The sequence below is a fragment of the Bos grunniens genome, chromosome 3, assembly GCF_055505025.1.
Source record: "Bos grunniens cultivar Pamir isolate PY7600 chromosome 3, Bosgru_T2T1.0, whole genome shotgun sequence".
NCBI classification, from domain to species: Eukaryota; Metazoa; Chordata; class Mammalia; order Artiodactyla; family Bovidae; genus Bos; species Bos grunniens.
The window spans coordinates 35,757,405-35,774,671 of record NC_141167.1 but is presented as its reverse complement, the minus strand read 5'-3'; the positions used below and the strand labels follow the sequence as shown (position 1 = coordinate 35,774,671).

Sequence of the window (17,267 nt, the reverse complement as noted above, 5' to 3'; positions counted from 1 at the left end):
AATAAAGACTTTTCTGAGCTCCTTCATGTCAGGCCTTGGGTTAGAATCTGTGGATCTGATACTAAAGACACAACCTCCCATAAATTTCAAAGGACCCCAGTGAGTATTCCATTCATTCTCACCCACACTGTACTTCTGTTGAGTTTCATTTTCTCCCTTGGGGATATGGTAACTAGCCAGGAAGCCACATGAAGACAGTGCAGCCTTGTCACACTCACAGATGAGGAGGCTTACCAGGAAGATGTTGATTATGTTTCAAGCATGCTATGGTCCAGCCTCAAGCACACTCTAAATATCACAACCCTTAAGAGACTCCAGCAGTGCTGCATTCTGATTCTCACTGAGTTCATACTAAAGTGGAAGGGAATACTCTTCTTTTCTCTCCTGTATTACTATTTGTCACTTGCTTACCAAACAAGTGCTGCTTCTGTCTCTGTGTCTCAGAGTCTCCCCATGTCGTCTCCTTTACCATCTACTTCTAGCTATGTATAGACTTGAGTACGTGGATGGGGCACCTAATTTTCAAACAGCATAATGTTCATCCTCTTTCAGGCTAATTCCTAGACATCCACATGGAAGCACTTTATTATTTTCCTTCAGCAACCTCTGGAAAAAATCCCTCGCACAAACCCACCTGAGGCCATATTCACCAGGTCAGTTAATCAGATACATTAAATCCCAGTTTAGACTCAATCTGGAACACCCACTCGCATTGCATAAGAGCTGAATCAATGTCCTTATGTTGATGAGAAAGAGAGAAAGGGAAAGATGGATAGAGGATAGATACGATGTGATAAAATACCACACGTAAAATGTTTGAGACAGACTAGGCTCTTAATTAAATGTAGCTGTTATCCTTAAACCATTTTTGCACAATTTTGCTATTATCAATGCCATTTTAAAGATGAGAAACTGAGGCTCAAAGAGCAATTAGTTCATAAAGTCAGGATTCTGGCGTATTGCTCTCTGACTCAGGCACTTTTGACAAAACCATATTAGCTCTACATTCCGTTCTACATAAGAGAAAGATATTTTAAGAGCATGTAACATGTTAATATCACATTCAGGCAACTGCATATATACACATTATGTTAGTGTTCTTCTTCCCTTAAATGTGGCTTTCTTTCTCATCACATTCTGATGAGGAGACGTCCTGTGGAAGCTGTGGTCTATACTGGTTACATTGAAACTTGCAGCTGAAGCCAACCGATGTCCCACACAATGTACACCAATTTGTGCTGCTCTAGAGATAATAAAAGTTATGGAAATAAGTATATATCTTTCTTTCACTATGTGTGGTGGGTGGATAAACCATAAACAACATTTCCTTCATTTGAAAGTGATAAATGCAACAGATGGGGAAATTTCTGTTAATAGTACATTAGAAACCTTACATCTCTCTATTTTGTTTGTAAATACAATCTTGCTCTGAATCACAGTGATTTTCTGCAAGTGTGGGTGTGGTAGACATTACTTGGGCTCCTCAGTATCCATGTCCTCCTCATTTCCAGACCATACTTCCCAGGCCCTGTTTGCATTAGGAAGAGCCATGGTACTCATCTGGCCAATGGGTTGTAAGCAGAAGCAGTGTACATGTGGTTTCCAGAACAGAGTGCCTTAGCTCCAGGTGGGTAACCTTTCAGAACTTTCTTCTTGCAACAGCCATCACGGAAACATGTGTTGAAATGGAGGTGCCATAGGGTTCACAGAGACCAGATTACTGAGCCAACAAACACACAGGATAATTTTCCTGGAGAGTTGCCCAAGTCCACAGCAGAATTTAAATAAATAAAAATAAACTTTTGACTTTTGTTTTCTTAAGCCTCTGAGACTTAAGCGTTGTCCCTTAACAACATAAGAGACATGACTTAGACTTGCTTGACTAACCCTGTGGGTGAGGTCAATTTCATACCATAAAATAGCATACACATCCTTCTGGCCTAAACCAGAAAAATAGATGTATTTTAATCTCATACTCAAGGTCTTCTACAAACTGGCCCAAACCTACCTTCCAAAATTATCTTCTACCACCTCCAAATGAAACTAGACACCATTTTTTTTTTTTTTTTTACCATATCTCACAATTTCTTACAGCTTCCCAGGTGATGCTAGTGATAAAGAACATTCCTGCCAATGCAGGAGACATAAGAGATGCAGGTTCAGTTCCTGGGTTGGTAAGATCCCCTTAAGGAGAGCATGGCAACCCACTCCAGTATTCTTGCCTGGACAATCCCATGGACAGAGGAGCCTGGCGGGCTATAGTCCATAGGTTCACACAGAGTCAGACACCACTGAAGCGACTTGGCACACAAACACACAATTTATTGCTCTTTTAAAAAATCTGTTATTCCCTTGCATAGCATATTCTCTTTCTTTCACACATACCAAATTAATACCTATCTTTAAAAAGGCCCAACTCATATGCCAACTCTTTCAATGAAATCTCCCCTAATCCTACTATTCTGAAGTAATATCTCTTTCCTTTTCTAACTGTGTATATTGTAGTATGATTACTTTGCATATAACTATGTGAGTTTCAGGTGTACAACATGAAGATTTGAAATATGGATGTATAGTGAAATGATTACCCCAGTTTACTCAATATCCATCACCACACACAGTGAAATTTTTTTCTTGTGATGAGAACTTTTAAGATCTACTCTCTTAGCAACTTTCAAATATACAACACAGTATTATTAACTACAGTCACCATTCTGTATACCGTATCCCCATGACTTAATTTATAACCTGAAGTTTGGACCCTTTGACCCTCTACCAATTTTACCACCCCCTACCCCCTAACCTCTGGCAACCCAACCTGTTTTCCATATCTATGAGTTCAGGGTTTGGGTTTTTTAAATTTTTATTTGTATTTTTAGATTCCACAAATAAGTGAGATCAGACAGTACTTGTCATTCTTTGCACTTAACATCCTCAAGGTCCCACCATGCTATAGTGAATGATAAGATTTTCTTCCTTTTTATGGCTGAGTAATATTCATATATATGTCAAAACCTTTGCCTATTTTTTAACTGAATTAATTATATTTTTATTGTTGAGTTATATACCATAAAGTTTTAATTTGTCTTGCCATAACTTTTTTCTATTACTAGAGTATGTTATTTTTACTGTATGTTTTTAAGTGAGATCTATGACATCCAATTTTAACTTGCTTTTTAAATTTAATATATTGTGATTATCTTTTCATGTGTATATCTAACTACACCACTTCTAATGGCGTAGAAGTGGTTTGTGGTTCGTTAGATGAATCTTCTATAATCTGAAATCTAATACTTTAAATACAGGATTTATTTAAAAGAAAAAAATCGCCATACTACATCTTTGAACACTTGTACAGTCATTTTTTAATCAGGGTATAACTGACACATAACATTAGTTTCAAGTATACAATATAATGATTTGATGTTTGTATGCATTGATACATGATCATCGCAAGTCTAGTTAACATCTATCACCACACGTAGTACAATTTTTTTTCCCTTGGTATGAGAACTTTCAAAATACTTTCTGAGTAACTTTCAAATATGCAATATAGTGTTAGAAACTATAGTCACCATACCATATATACCATGACTTGTTTATAACTGTAAGTTTGTAACTTTCGACCCCCTTAACTTATTTTACCTGTTACATACCCCCTACTTCTGGCAGCCACTAATCTGTTCTCTCTACTTATGAGTTTAGTTTTCTTTTGCTTTTTGTTTGTTTGCTTATTTCTTGTTTAGATTTCACATATGATATAATACACTATTTTTCTCTATCTAACTTTTTCCACTTAGCATAATGCTTCATCCATTTTGTCACAAACGACCAGATATCCTTTTATATGATTGAATAATATTCCTATATCTATAGAGAGATACATTAATTACATTTTCTTTATCCATCCATCAATGGATACTTCGTTTGTTTCCATGTCTTGGCTATTGCAATAATGCTGCAATGAACATGAACATCTTTTCAAGTTAGAGTTTTAATTTTTTCAGATAAATATCCAGAAGTGGAATTGTTGGAAACATACATGAGTTCTGTTTTTAAGTTTTTGAAGAATCTCCATACTATTTTCCCTAGCGACTGCACCAACCCCTTACCAATATATAATTTTCAAATATCTCCTCTCACTTAATAGGTGTCCTTTTCATTTTTTTGGTTTTCTTTGCTCTTCAGAGCTTTTTAGTTCAATGTAGTTCCAATTGTTTATCTTTGCTTTTGTTGCCTTTACTTTCAGCATCAAGTTCAAAAAAATTATCACAACACCATTTACTGAAGAATCTATTTTTCCTCATTGTATATTTTGGCTCCTCTGTTATAAATTAATTGACCACCTATGCATGATTTTGTATCTGGGTTCTGTATACTATTCCATTGATCTAGACATCGATGTGTCTGTTCAAAACAGCTGAGACCATACTGGTTTTATTACTACAGCTTTGTAACACAGTTTAAAATCAGGAAACATGAAGCTTTCAGCTTTGTTCTTAGGATTGCTTTGGTTACTCAGATTTTTGCGATGGTTGTTCCATACAAATTTTAGAATCATTTGTTCTATTTTTGTGGAAGATACCATTGGGTTTTGATAGGGATTTCACTGGATCTGTATATTGCTTTATGCTGTATGGACCTCTTAACAACATTAATCTTTCTAGTCTTGTATTATTATTATTTATGCCCAATATTTAAAAGATACAGATATCAGTGATACTAATACAGTAAGTTTTATCATAAATTCAACTTGCTCTATCAAGAAGGGTTCTTTCTCTCAATCACTTTCTTACTTCCCACCAAAAAGAGGGAGTCTTATCCCAATCAAGTCACTTTAGTAGTGTGGGGGGTGCAGGTGGGATGTTGGGCACTAAAAAGTCCTGCGTGTGTACACGGTCCCTCTTCTAGACCATGAAGCAGGATTAGGAAGTGGAGCAGGCTTCCCTCTTTTCTCCCAGCATTCATAAATTGAGGAGTTTATGGCTCTTGAGCTTCATGGCTACTAGTAAGAAGACTGGAAGTGGGAGGAGAGTCATGGCAGCAGCACTAATATTTACTAAGAATTAGGGTGTGCCAGGACCTGTGATAACTGCTTTATGTATACTTTATCATTTGCTCTTCCCAAGGCAGCTGGTAAAGAATCCGCCTGCAATGTGGGAGACCTGGGTTCGATCCCTGGGTTGGGAACATCCCCTGGAGAAGGGAAAGACTACCCACTCTAGTATTCTGGCCTGGAGAATTCCATGGACAGTCCATAGGATCGCAAAGAGTTGGACATGACTGAGCGACTTTCACACACACACAAGAGAAGCAAGGAGGTGTAGAACATGGTGGATGGTGTATAAACTCTAAAGTCAGACTGCAAGAGTTTGAATCCCAGCCCTATCACTATGTAATTATCTAATCTAGGACAAGGTACTGAATTTTCCTCTGCCTCAGTTTCCTTAATTGAAAACAATACTCCCTACCTCACAGAATTATTAATAGACTAAATGTGTTGGTAAATAGAAAAAAATTTAGAAGAGGGCCTGCACATAAATGCAAAACAAATATTGTTTTGAAAAAAAATAACATTATTACGATCCTTTTACAGATTAGAACAATGCATAAATGCTAAGCCCATTGCCTAAGAATAAGCAACAGTAGTGTTGGAGTTGATATTTAACTCAATCTTCCGGTCTCAGAGACAGTGTTCTCAATTCTACCATATAGCCTCTTTGAGGCCTTCAGAATAATTGGGCAAGAATGTTTCAAAGAATATCAATGCATGGGTGGAGGGATAATTACATGAGACAACGTCTGAGACCGCCTTTCAACCTTGAGATTCTGCGATTTACAGTTGTGAAAACTTGAAAATCAGGTAAGGCTCCTAACAATCCAGGGCAGAGGTGACCAGAATGGTCTTTCTGTGATTTAGAATTCCTAGTCAGAAGTCATTCTACAGATAGATGTGAATATGAATCATTGTCCTTCCACTAATTTGTTGCAAGACCTTGGGGAAATTATTCAACCTCCTATGAGACTAATGTCTACCAGGTTCCTGAACTTTGTAACTTTCTGGATACTGTTTCTTCCTCACAGCTAAGGACTCCTCCAACAATTTCGTTCATGTTTCTGCTTTTATTTTTCCCCAGTGAAATAATTCATTGGTTCAGATGAATTGACATAATCCAAACTAGTAAATAGAAGTAGGAAATTCTAGGTATACCTATCTCTTAAATGGAAATAATATAAACTCATGAATTTTGTGGTGAGTGACTTTTTTCCAGAAGGCATGACTTCTCCCAGAAGGCAAGGGTTTGGGATATTTATGGGATACGAATCATGAAATGGCAGGTCTGAGGCATGGGGAGCAGGGAGAGGTTATTGGAATAAGGTGCAGTACTGGTCATTCTGCACAGGGGTTAGGTCATTTTGCCAGTTCAAAAGGTCACTGAGTGGACGCTCACGTATGCCCAATTGAAAGGCCAGTGGTCCTACCCAGTCTTGACTGGCTAGGCTCAAACTAGACACAGCTGACTCCAAGTTTCTAGAAAATAACTCAGGCAAACATCTTATTTAGCTACCTGAAGGACAAGCAAGTCTTAAAACGACCTTGATTAGTGAAATCAAGTGAACGAGATTTAACCCCCATGGGTTCATTAATACTATTAGCTTACTGAAGATAGCAGACCTACCTGCCTAAAGACATTGGGAATAGATAGCTTCACAGAATTGGTAACAATTGTTCTTACCTTGAAAGTTAGAAACAGGGTCATGAGGAAAACATCTCAAGGAAAAACAACAACTTCTGCAAAGGCATGAGGGATAAAACTCCATGGGAGGTTTTTAAGGAACTGCGGACAATTTAGTGCAGCTTCAGTTAGGTGGGATGGAGAAGAAGAGGGAGATGAGATTGGAGAAGTGAGTAACAGCCAAATCTGAGAATGCATAATAAAGTACGTGTATATCATCCTGAGAAGGAAGGCTAATGACAAAACCTCACCGTACACCAAACACTGTCCTAAGCATTTGTTAATTCCTTTCAGCCTTACATGATTGTAGGCATTGGTACTATCCACAAGGAAATTAAGTTTAAAAAAAAAAAAAAAAAGCACAAAGCAGCTTGTCTAAAGTAACACTATACTGAATACAGAGTCAAAGTTTGGATCCAAGCAGTTAGGACTTCTTATGGATTGAATTATGGCTAAGTTAGGTGAAGTTACAATAACAAAAATACCATAGATTTTAAACAATAACCATTTATTTCTCAAAGTTTTAAAGACAGAGAAATCCAAAATCAAGGTGCCAGCCAACTCAGTTTCCAGAAAGAACTCATCCTGGTTTGCAGAGGTACACTCTCTTGCTGTATCCTCACAGGATGGAGAGAAAGAGCTCTGGTCCTTTCCTTATAAGAGTGCCAATCCCATGACCTCATCTAAACCTAATTACTTCCCAAAGTATCAACTCAAATATCATCATATGAGGGTTAAGGATTCAACAGAAGAATGGGAGAGGAACACAGACATTCAGCCAACAGCAAATTTTAAGTCCCACAAATTCACACGCTGAAATCCTAACCCCCAGTATCTCAGAATATGACCTTATATGGAAATAGAATGACTGCAGAGGTAATTAGTTAAGATGAGGTTATACCGGAGTAGACTGGGCACAAATGTGCACATGGTGAAATATCATGTGAACGTGAAGTCAGACATTACAAGCCAAGGGAACACCAAATATTGTCCATAAACCAGTAGAAGTAAGGACGCAGGCATGGAAGAGATTTTGCCTCGTCACCCTCAGAAGCCACCAACCCTGCTGACACACCCTCTTGGACTTCTGGCCTCTAAAATTGTGCAACAATCAATTTCTGTTTTTAATTCACCCACTGTGTAGTACTTGTTATGGCAACCTAAGTAAACTAATATGGGGCCCAAAGTCAACCCATCTAAGCAGTACGATACATGACCTTATTTTTCCAGAGCATGAGAGCATTTTAAAGAGAAAAGAAACTTGGCCATATTTGCGTTGCGTTCTAAAATCAGCCTGCCCTCACTCGTCTTTTTACCTGACATCCCCCATTAGTCATAAAAGATCATTGGCTTGGGTCCTCTATGTTTCTTTGGCCAAAAAAAATGTATTATATAATGCCCATATTCTTTGCAACGCAGGTCGGTTTACATCAATATTCGTCCCTTCTCTTTTTGGACAGGGACTTTGATGCAAAATGCCTAGTTTTATAAATCTTTGATTAAACTGTTCAAAAGAACAGTGCTTTTTTGCTTCCTATTTATAAATTCATTCTATTCTGACTTCTATGGGCAAAAACAAAACACTGGAGACAATTTTTTCCTCAAATTACTCCACCACCAACTCCCATCCTTACTCATCCTTACAGAGTAAGGTAAAAATCATGAAGTTTTAGGAGGGGGCATTTTTTGGTCCACTTATTACAGCTATTCATCTTTTTTGGTTGGAGTGGGGAGCTGACTCTCTTGGATGGAGATGTTTCTCTGGAATCTTTCTCTGGTGACTCATAATCTAAAGCTGTTGAATTCAAGGAAGGCAGTTTCAACTGAACTATTTAATCTTATGGAGACATTTATTGCACAGTTTTTTGTTTTGTCTTGTTTAATATAAACCACTGGAGAGATGTTTCCTGGTTATGTCATTTCATAAAGCAGGGTGTAAAGTAAAAAATTCCCAGATAAGAAAAGGCCACTGCTTCTTAAGTATTCTGTCATAGAATCTGCTTCTCTAAGGGACTTAGAGCCTTAAAGCAATGCCAATAAGAATATTAGCATTAATGGTAACAATAACATGGCTAACTAACATCCACAGAGGAGATATAGACTTGTGGTTATAAGGCTACTTCTAGAGTCAGACACACCTAGATTTTCACTGAAGCTCTGACTCTTCCTAGTTATGTTCCCTAAGTTTTTTAATCTTTTTTCTTCTTCAGGTTCCTCATCTCTAAAATGGGGATAATAATGTCCTTATTTCACAAAGTTTGCGGGAAGATTGAATGGATATTGAATGAAAAGCTCTTACCACAATGACTACCATATAATAAATATTCATTAAACATTAGCCACTATTGTTATAAACAAGAATAGCATTTATTGGAAGCCTATTGCATATTAAAGGATAGGTATGCCTGGCAAGCTGTAGTCCATGGGGTTGCAAAGAGCTGTACATGACTGAGCAACCAAACAACAGCAACAAATTGCATATTAAGTCTCTTAGGATGTTATCTCTAATCCTGATAGCAATCTTCAGATTAAACATTGTTTGTCTCTACTTTAAAGATAAAAGAGTTACATTGCTTGTTCCAGGTCACTTGGCTAGGAAATGGCAAATCAAAGGCTTCCTGGGATCTGAAAAAAAAATATCAAATTTCATCTTAATACCTCCAAAATGATAAAAGAGCTGCATTATCGAAAGCCTCTTTCCAGTGTTATATGTTTCTAGTTAGCATATATAAAACCTCTAAGCCAAGATAAGGTCAAAGGATACTCTTTGGTAGAATACTGGATTTGATCAGGATCAATTTATTCCATCAAGCTTTATCACAGAATTTATAGTGAAACTTTAAATACCATTCAATTTTTTAACTGCACCCCACATATAAATCTTAGCAACATAAAGTTTAAGCCTTTACATTAGTCAGAACTCTCTGGATAAAGATTAATGAGGTCCATCTCAAAAAGTCCTAAGTAAAAGGGAAATTTATCACTCCTCTGTTTGGGAAGTCTAGACTCTAGCTTCAGGTACAGCTGGATCGAGGCTCTTTGTCTTGTCACCTTTCAGACACTGACTCCATTGTAAGTTCTGATCCAGTTTCCTCCTCTTCTACTGAAAAAACAGTATTTATTGATATAGATCTCTGCCAGCAGCCTCAACACCCTATCCTCAGTTAAGTTCAGTTCAGTCACTCAGGCATGTCCAACTCCTTGTGACTCCATAGACTACAGCACGCTAGGCCTCCTTGTCCACCACCAACTCCCAGACTTTACTCAAACTCATGTCCATTGGGTTGGTGATGCCATCCAGACATCTCATCCTCTGTCATCCCCTTCTCCTACTGCCCTTAATCTTTCCCAGCATCAGGGTCTTTTCAAATGAGTCAGATCTTGGCATCAGGTGGCCAAAGTATTGGAGTTTCAGCTTCAACATCAGTCCTTTCAATGAACACCCAGGACTGATCTCCTTTAGGAAGGGCTGATTGGATCTCCTTGCAGTCCAAGGGACTCTCAAGAGTCTTCTCCAACACCACAGTTCAAAAGCATCAATTCTTCGGTGCTCAGTTTTCTTCACAGTTCAACTCTCACATCCATACATAACCACTGGAAAAACCATAGCCTTGACTAGACGGACCTTTGTTGGCAAAGTAATGTCTCTGCTTTTTAATATGCTAGCTAGGTTGGTCATAACTTTCCTTCCAAGGAGCAAGCGTCTTTTAATTTCATGGCTGCAATCATGATCTGCAGTGATTTTGGAGCCCCAAAAAATAAAGTCTGACACTGTTTCCACTGTTTCCCCATCTATTTCCCACGAAGCTCTGGGACCAGATGCCATGATCTTAGTTTTCTGAATGTTGAGTTTTAAGCCAAGTTTTTCACTCTCCTCTTTCACTTTCAACAAGAGGCTCTTTAGTTCTTCTTCACTTTCTGCCATAAGGGTGGTGTCATCTGCATATCTGAGGTTATTGATATTTCTCCCAGCAATCTTGATTCCAGCTTTGCTTCATCCAGCCCAGCATTTTTCATGATGCAGTCTGCATATAAGTTAAATAAGCACGGTGACAATATACAGCCTTGATGTACTCCTCCACCTATTTGGAACCAGTCTGTTGTTCCATGTCCAGTTACTGTTGCTTCCTGACCTGCATACAGATTTCTCAAGAGGCAGGTCAGGTGGTTTGGTATTCCCATCTCTTTCAGAATTTTCCACAGTTTATTATGATCCACACAGTCAAAGGCTTTGGCATAGTCAATAAAGTAGAAATAGATGTTTTTCTGGAACTCTTGCTTTTTTGATGATCCAGCGGATGTTGGCAATTTGATCTCTGGTTCCTCTGCCTTTTCTAAAACCAGCTTGAACATCTGGAAGTTCACAGTTCACGTATTGTTGAAGCCTGGCTTGAAGAATTTTGAACATTACTTTGCTAGTGTGTGAGATGAGTACAATTGTGTGGTAGTTTGAACATTCTTTGGCATTGCCTTTCTTTGGGATTGCAATGAAAACTGACTTTTTCCAGTCCTGTGGCCACTGCTGAGTTTTCCAAATTTGCTGGCATATTGAGTGCAGCACTTTCACAGCATCATCTTTTAGGATTTCAAATAGTTCAACTGGAATTCCATCACCTCCACTAGCTTTGTTTGTAGTGATACTTCCTAAGGCCCTCAGATCATGAATTCAGTTCAGTCAGTTCAGTCACTCAGTCGTGTCCGACTCTTTGCGACCCCGTGAATCACAGCACGCCAGGCCTCCCTGTCCATCACCAAATCCCGGAGTTCACCCAGACTCACATCCATCAAGTCAGTGATGCCATCCAGCCATCTCATCCTCTATCGTCCCCTTCTCCTCCTGCCCCCAATCCCTCCCAGCATCAGAGTCTTTTCCAATGAGTCAACTCTTCACACGAGGTGGCCAAAGTACTGGAGTTTCAGCTTTAGCATCATTCCTTCCAAAGAAATCCCAGGGCTGATCTCCTTCAGAATGGACTGGTTGGATCTCCTTGCAGTCCAAGGGACTCTCAAGAGTCTTCTCCAACACCACAGTTCAGAGGCATCAATTCTTAGGTGCTCAGCCTTCTTCACAGTCCAACTCTCACATCCATACATAACCACAGGAAAAACCATAGCCTTGACTAGACGAACCTTTGTTGGCAAAGTAATGTCTCTGCTTTTGAATATGCTAGCTAGGTTGGTCATAACTTTCCTTCCAAGGAGTAAGCATCTTAATTCCTTATTGCCAAATTCAGACTTAAATTGAAGAAAGTAGGGAAAATCACTAGACCATTCAGGTATGACCTAAATCAAATTCTTAACGATTATGAAGTGGAAATGACAAATGGATTTGAGGGACTAGATCTGATAGATAGAGTGCCTGATGAACTACAGACAGGGGTTCGCAACACTGTACAGGAGACAGGGATCAAGACCATCCCCAAGAATAAGAAATGCAAAGAAGCACAATGGCTGTCTGAGGAGGACTTACAAATAGCTGTGAAAAGAAGAGAAGCCAAAATTAAAGGAGAAAAGAAAAGATATACCCATTTGAATGCAGAGTTCCAAAGAATAGCAAGGAGAGATAAGAAAGCCTTCCTCAGTGATCAGTGCAAAGAAATAGAGGAAAACAATAGAATGGGAAAGATTAGAGTTCTCTTCAAGAAAATTAGAGATACCAAGGGAACATTTAATGCACAGATGGGCTCAATAAGGGACAGAAATGGTATGGACCTAACAGAAGCAGAAGATATTAAGAAGAGATGGCAAGAATACACAGAAGAACTATACAAAAAAGATTATAACCCAGATAATCACGATGGTATGATCACTCACCTAGAGCCAGACATCCTGGAATGTGAAGTCAAGTGGGCCTTAGGAAGCATCACTACAAACCTTATCCTCACAGGTTACTAAACTGTGAGCAGTTAGAAAACTTGTTTATCTTCTGATATCTGTGTACTGGTCATTGATAAGAACTGTTCGGCCTACTGAAGCCACAGAGTGTGATCAGATCTATAAAGGCACAGAGTTGTGCCTTGGAGGACTGATCGGGCATTGCATTAATTTCTTATGGCTGATATAATACATTATCACAAACTTGATGGTTTATAGCAGCACAAATTGGAGCCCAGATACCCAAAAGCATTTTTACTGGTCTAAAGTCAAAGGATCAGCAGGGTATGGTTCCTTCTGGAGTCCCTAAGTGAGTGAAGTCAGTCAGTCATGTCCGACTCTTTGAGACCCCATGGACTGTAGCCTACCAGGTTCCTCCATCCATGGGATTTTCCAGGCAAGAATACTGGAGTGGGTTGCCATTTTCTTCAAGGGATCTTCCTGACCCAGGGAGATTGAACCTGGGTCTCCCACATTGTAGGCAGACGCTTTACTGACTGAGACACCAAGGAAGTCCTCTTTGAGGAGTCCCTAAAGCAGAATCCAATTCCTTGCCTATCCTAGTTTCTGGAGGCCACCTGGATTCTTTGGCTCAGGACATCTTCTTAAAATGATTCTAATCTCTTGCTTTCATGGTCATATCTCGTACTTCCTCTTCTACAGTAAAAATCTCCTACTGCCTCCCTCTTTAAAGGACATTTGTGATTATATTTGAACCCACTTGGCTAATCCAGGATAATCTCTCCATCTCAAGATCCTTAACTTAATCACATCTGCAAAGTCCCTTTTGCCTGAGAAGGCAACACTAATAGGTTCCAGAGATTAGAATGTGAACATCTGGGGGCCATTATTCAGCCACCAGCATAGACCAGGAAGGTATGATAACTACTCAAACAGGCAAAGAAAGACACATTTTATAAGAGAGAAATCAAATTATTCAGAGAATGGAGAAATCCTTTTCAGCTTCTGGGATTTGGTTTGGCTTCTTGACAGATAATTATAATAATGATGCAAGCCAACATTTATATTGCTCCTTATGTGTCAGGCATTGTTCTAAATGCCTTATTTATACTACTCAATTAATCTTTATAAAACACTGTACTCATTTTATAGAAGATGAAACCAAAGTACAAAGACATTAAATGACTCACCCCAAATCACACTGAAGTATCAGAGCCAGAATTTGAACCCAAGGTATCTGATTCCAGGTACATACTTTTGACAATTTGAGATGGAAGGAGAGCAGGCTGACACAATGGGAAACATGAGTACTGTGGACAGCTCAGATCATGAACTCATTATTGCAAAATTCAGACTTAAATCGAAAAAAATAGGGAAAACCACTAGACCATTCAGGTATGGCCTATCAAATCCCTTATACAGTAGAAGTGACAAACAGATTCAAGGGATTAGATGTGATAGACAAGTGCCTGAAGAACTATGGTCGGAGGTTCATGACATTGTACAAGAGGCAGTACAAAGCCAGACCCAAGGGGAAAAAAAAAATTCAAAAGGCAAAATGGTTGTCTGAGGAGGCCTTACAAATAGCTGAGAAAAGAAGAGAAGCTAAAGCACAGGAGAAAAGGAAAGATATACCCATTTGAATGCAGAGTTCCCAAGAATAGCAAGGAGAGCTAAGAAAGCTTTCCTCAGTGACCAATGCAAAGAAAAGAGGAAAACAATAGAATGGGAAAGGCCAGAGATCTCTTCAAGAAAATTAGAGATACCAAGAGAACATTTCATGCAAAGATGGGCTCGATAAAGAACCAAAATGGTATGGACCTGACAGAAGCAGAAGATATTAAGAAGAGGTGGCAAGAATACACAGAAGAACTATACAAAAAAGATCTTCATGACCCAGATAACCATGATGGTGTGATCACTCACCTAGAACCTGACACCCTGGAATGCAAAGTCAAATGGGCCTTAGGAAGTATCACTATGAACAAAGCTAGTGGAGGTGCTGGAATTCCAGTTGAGCTATTTCAAATCCTCAAAGATGATGCTGTGAAAGTACTGCACTCAATATGCCAGCACATTTGGAAAACTCAGCAGTGGCCACAGGACTGGAAAATGTCAGTTTTCTTTCCAGTCCCAAAGAAAGGCAATGCCAAAGAAAGCTCAAACTACCGCACAATTGCACTCATCTCACACGTTAGCAAAGTAACGCTCAAAACTCTTCAAGCCAAGCTTCCACAGCATGTGGAATGAGAACTTCCAGATGTTCAAGATGGATTTAGAAAAAGCAGAGGAACCACATATCAAATGTCCAACATCAGCTGGATCATAGAAAAAGCAAAAGAGTTCCAGAAAAACATCTATTTCTGCTTTACTGATTACGTCAAAGCCTTTGACTATGTGGGTCACAAAAAACTGTGGAAAATTCTTAAAGAGACGGGAATACCAGACCACCTGACCTGCCTCTTGGTAAATCTGTATGCAGGTCAAGTAGTAACAGTTAGAACTGGACATGGAAAAATGGACTGGTTCCAAATTGGGAAAGGAGTACATGAAGGTTGTATATTGTCACCCTGCTTATTTAACTTATATGCAGAGTACATCATGCAAAATGCCGGGTTGGCTGAAAGCACAGTCTGGACTCAAGATTGCCGGGAGAAATATCAATAACCTCAGAAATGCAGATGATACCACCCTTATGGCAGAAATGGAAGAGGAACTAAGGAGCCTCTTGACAAAAGTGAAAGAGGAGAGTAAAAAAGGTGGCTTAAAATTCAACATTCAAAAAATGAAGATCATAGCATCTGTTCCCATTTCTTCACGGCAAATAGATGGGGAAACAATGGAAACAGGGACAGACATTATTTTCTTGGGGTCCAAAATCACTTCAGATGGTGACTGAAGCCAAGAAATTAAAAGATGCTCTTTGGAAGAAAATCTATGACCAACCTAGACAGCATATTGAAAATCAGAGACATTACTTTGCTGACAAAGGTCTGTCTAGTCAAAGCTATGGTTTTTCCATTAATCACGTATGGATGTGAGAGTTAGACCATAGAGAAAGCTAAGTGCCAAACAATTGATGCCTTTTAACTGTGATGTTGGAGAAGACTCTTGAGAGTCCCTTGGACTGCAAGGAGACCCAACCAGTCAATCCTAAAGGAAATCAGTCCTGAATATTCATTGGAAGGACTGTGCTGAAGCTGAAGCTCCAACACTTTGGTCCTGGTGCAAAGAACCGACTCGTTGAAAAAGACCCTGATGCTGGGAAAGATTGAAGGCAGGAGGAGCAGGGGATGACAGAGGATGAGATGGTTGGATGGCATCACCAACTTGATGGACATGAGTTTGAGCAAGCTCCGGGAGTTGGTGATGGACAGGGAGGCCTGGTGTGCTGCAGTCCATGGAGTTGCAAAGAGTTGGACACAACTGAGCAACTGAACTGAGCTGAACTGAACTGACCTGAGACAGAGGGAAGAGAATGAACAAAGTCCCAGAGGCAGAGAAATGAAAGGCAGATTCAGGCCAGTGAGTACACAAGGTCTGATGGAGGTTAGAGAATCTGAGAGAAGTAGTGGGACAGCAAGCTACAGCTAGAAGACTTCCAGGGCTTAGAATACTCTGAAACCATGGGCCATCTCCATGGCTGATGGGAGCCCTTTGAGACACTGGACTAGAGTTGTGCCTTGGGAAGACTGATCTGGTGACCATGTGAAGGCTGGATTGGAGAAGTGGGAAGGGAGCTTCCCCTTCTCCTCTACTCGCCTGGCCCTTTGTACATAATAGAACATGCCTATATGTCTTGCCCACTAGAGAGTGAGCCCTAAAAGGAAGACCAGTGTATCATCCATCTCTGGCAGCATGTGCCAATAGCTGATACAGTCAAGCACAAAACACAATATAGCTAGAGGGGAGGGGGCAGGGGGTGTGCATGCTGGGGCTGCTGCTTCTTCTGATGAAAATAACATCATTCTGTAGTCAATTTGAAGAGCCTTTATCCACATTTGTTGAAGGCTTTTAACATAATTAAAAATGCCTAGAAATCTTGGAATATGTAGGATTATATTCAAATCTTGCCTCCATCAATTGCCTCTGTGGGGTCTTGGGTAATTTCTAGATATCTCAAGCCTTGTAGTCTTAATCTTTAAAACAGAAAAAAAAAAACTTTATTGGTAATTGTTAAATTATAATGTTACTAAAACTGAAATGAACTAAAGCACCTCTTGATGAGGGTGAAGGAGGAGAGTGAAAAAGCTGGCTTGAAACTAATATATATATATATATATATATATATATATATATATATATATATATAAAACTAACATCATGGCATCTGATCCCATCACTTCATGGCATGTAGAAGGGGAAAAGGTGGAAGCAGTGATAGATTTCCTCTTCTTGGGCTTTAAAATCACTGCGGATGATAACTGCAACCATGAAATTAGAAGACGATTGTTTCTTGGCAGGAAAGCTATGACAAACCAAGACAGTGTGTTAAAAAAACAAAGACATCACTTTGCCAACAAAGATCCATATAGTCAAGGCTATTGGACTTCTCAGGTGGCTCAGACAGTAAAGAATCTGCCGGCAACACAGGAGACCTGGGTTGTATCCTTGGGTTGGGAAGATCCCCTGGAAGAGGGCATGGCAACCCACTCCAGTATTCCTGCCTGGAGATCCCCATGGACAGAGGAACCT

At 39.4% G+C, this 17,267-nt stretch overlaps 1 long non-coding RNA gene across 1 annotated transcript in view; it reads right to left on the bottom strand.

Annotated features, from left to right (window-relative positions):
- Nucleotides 1-9,082: 9,082 nt before the first annotated feature.
- Nucleotides 9,083-17,267, bottom strand: part of LOC147375469 (uncharacterized) — a 47,557-nt gene continuing 39,372 nt past the window's right edge. Inside the window, exon 2 of the long non-coding RNA XR_015160135.1 lies at nucleotides 9,083-9,362. This is a non-coding gene — a long non-coding RNA (uncharacterized LOC147375469). The remainder of the gene's footprint in view (nucleotides 9,363-17,267) is intronic.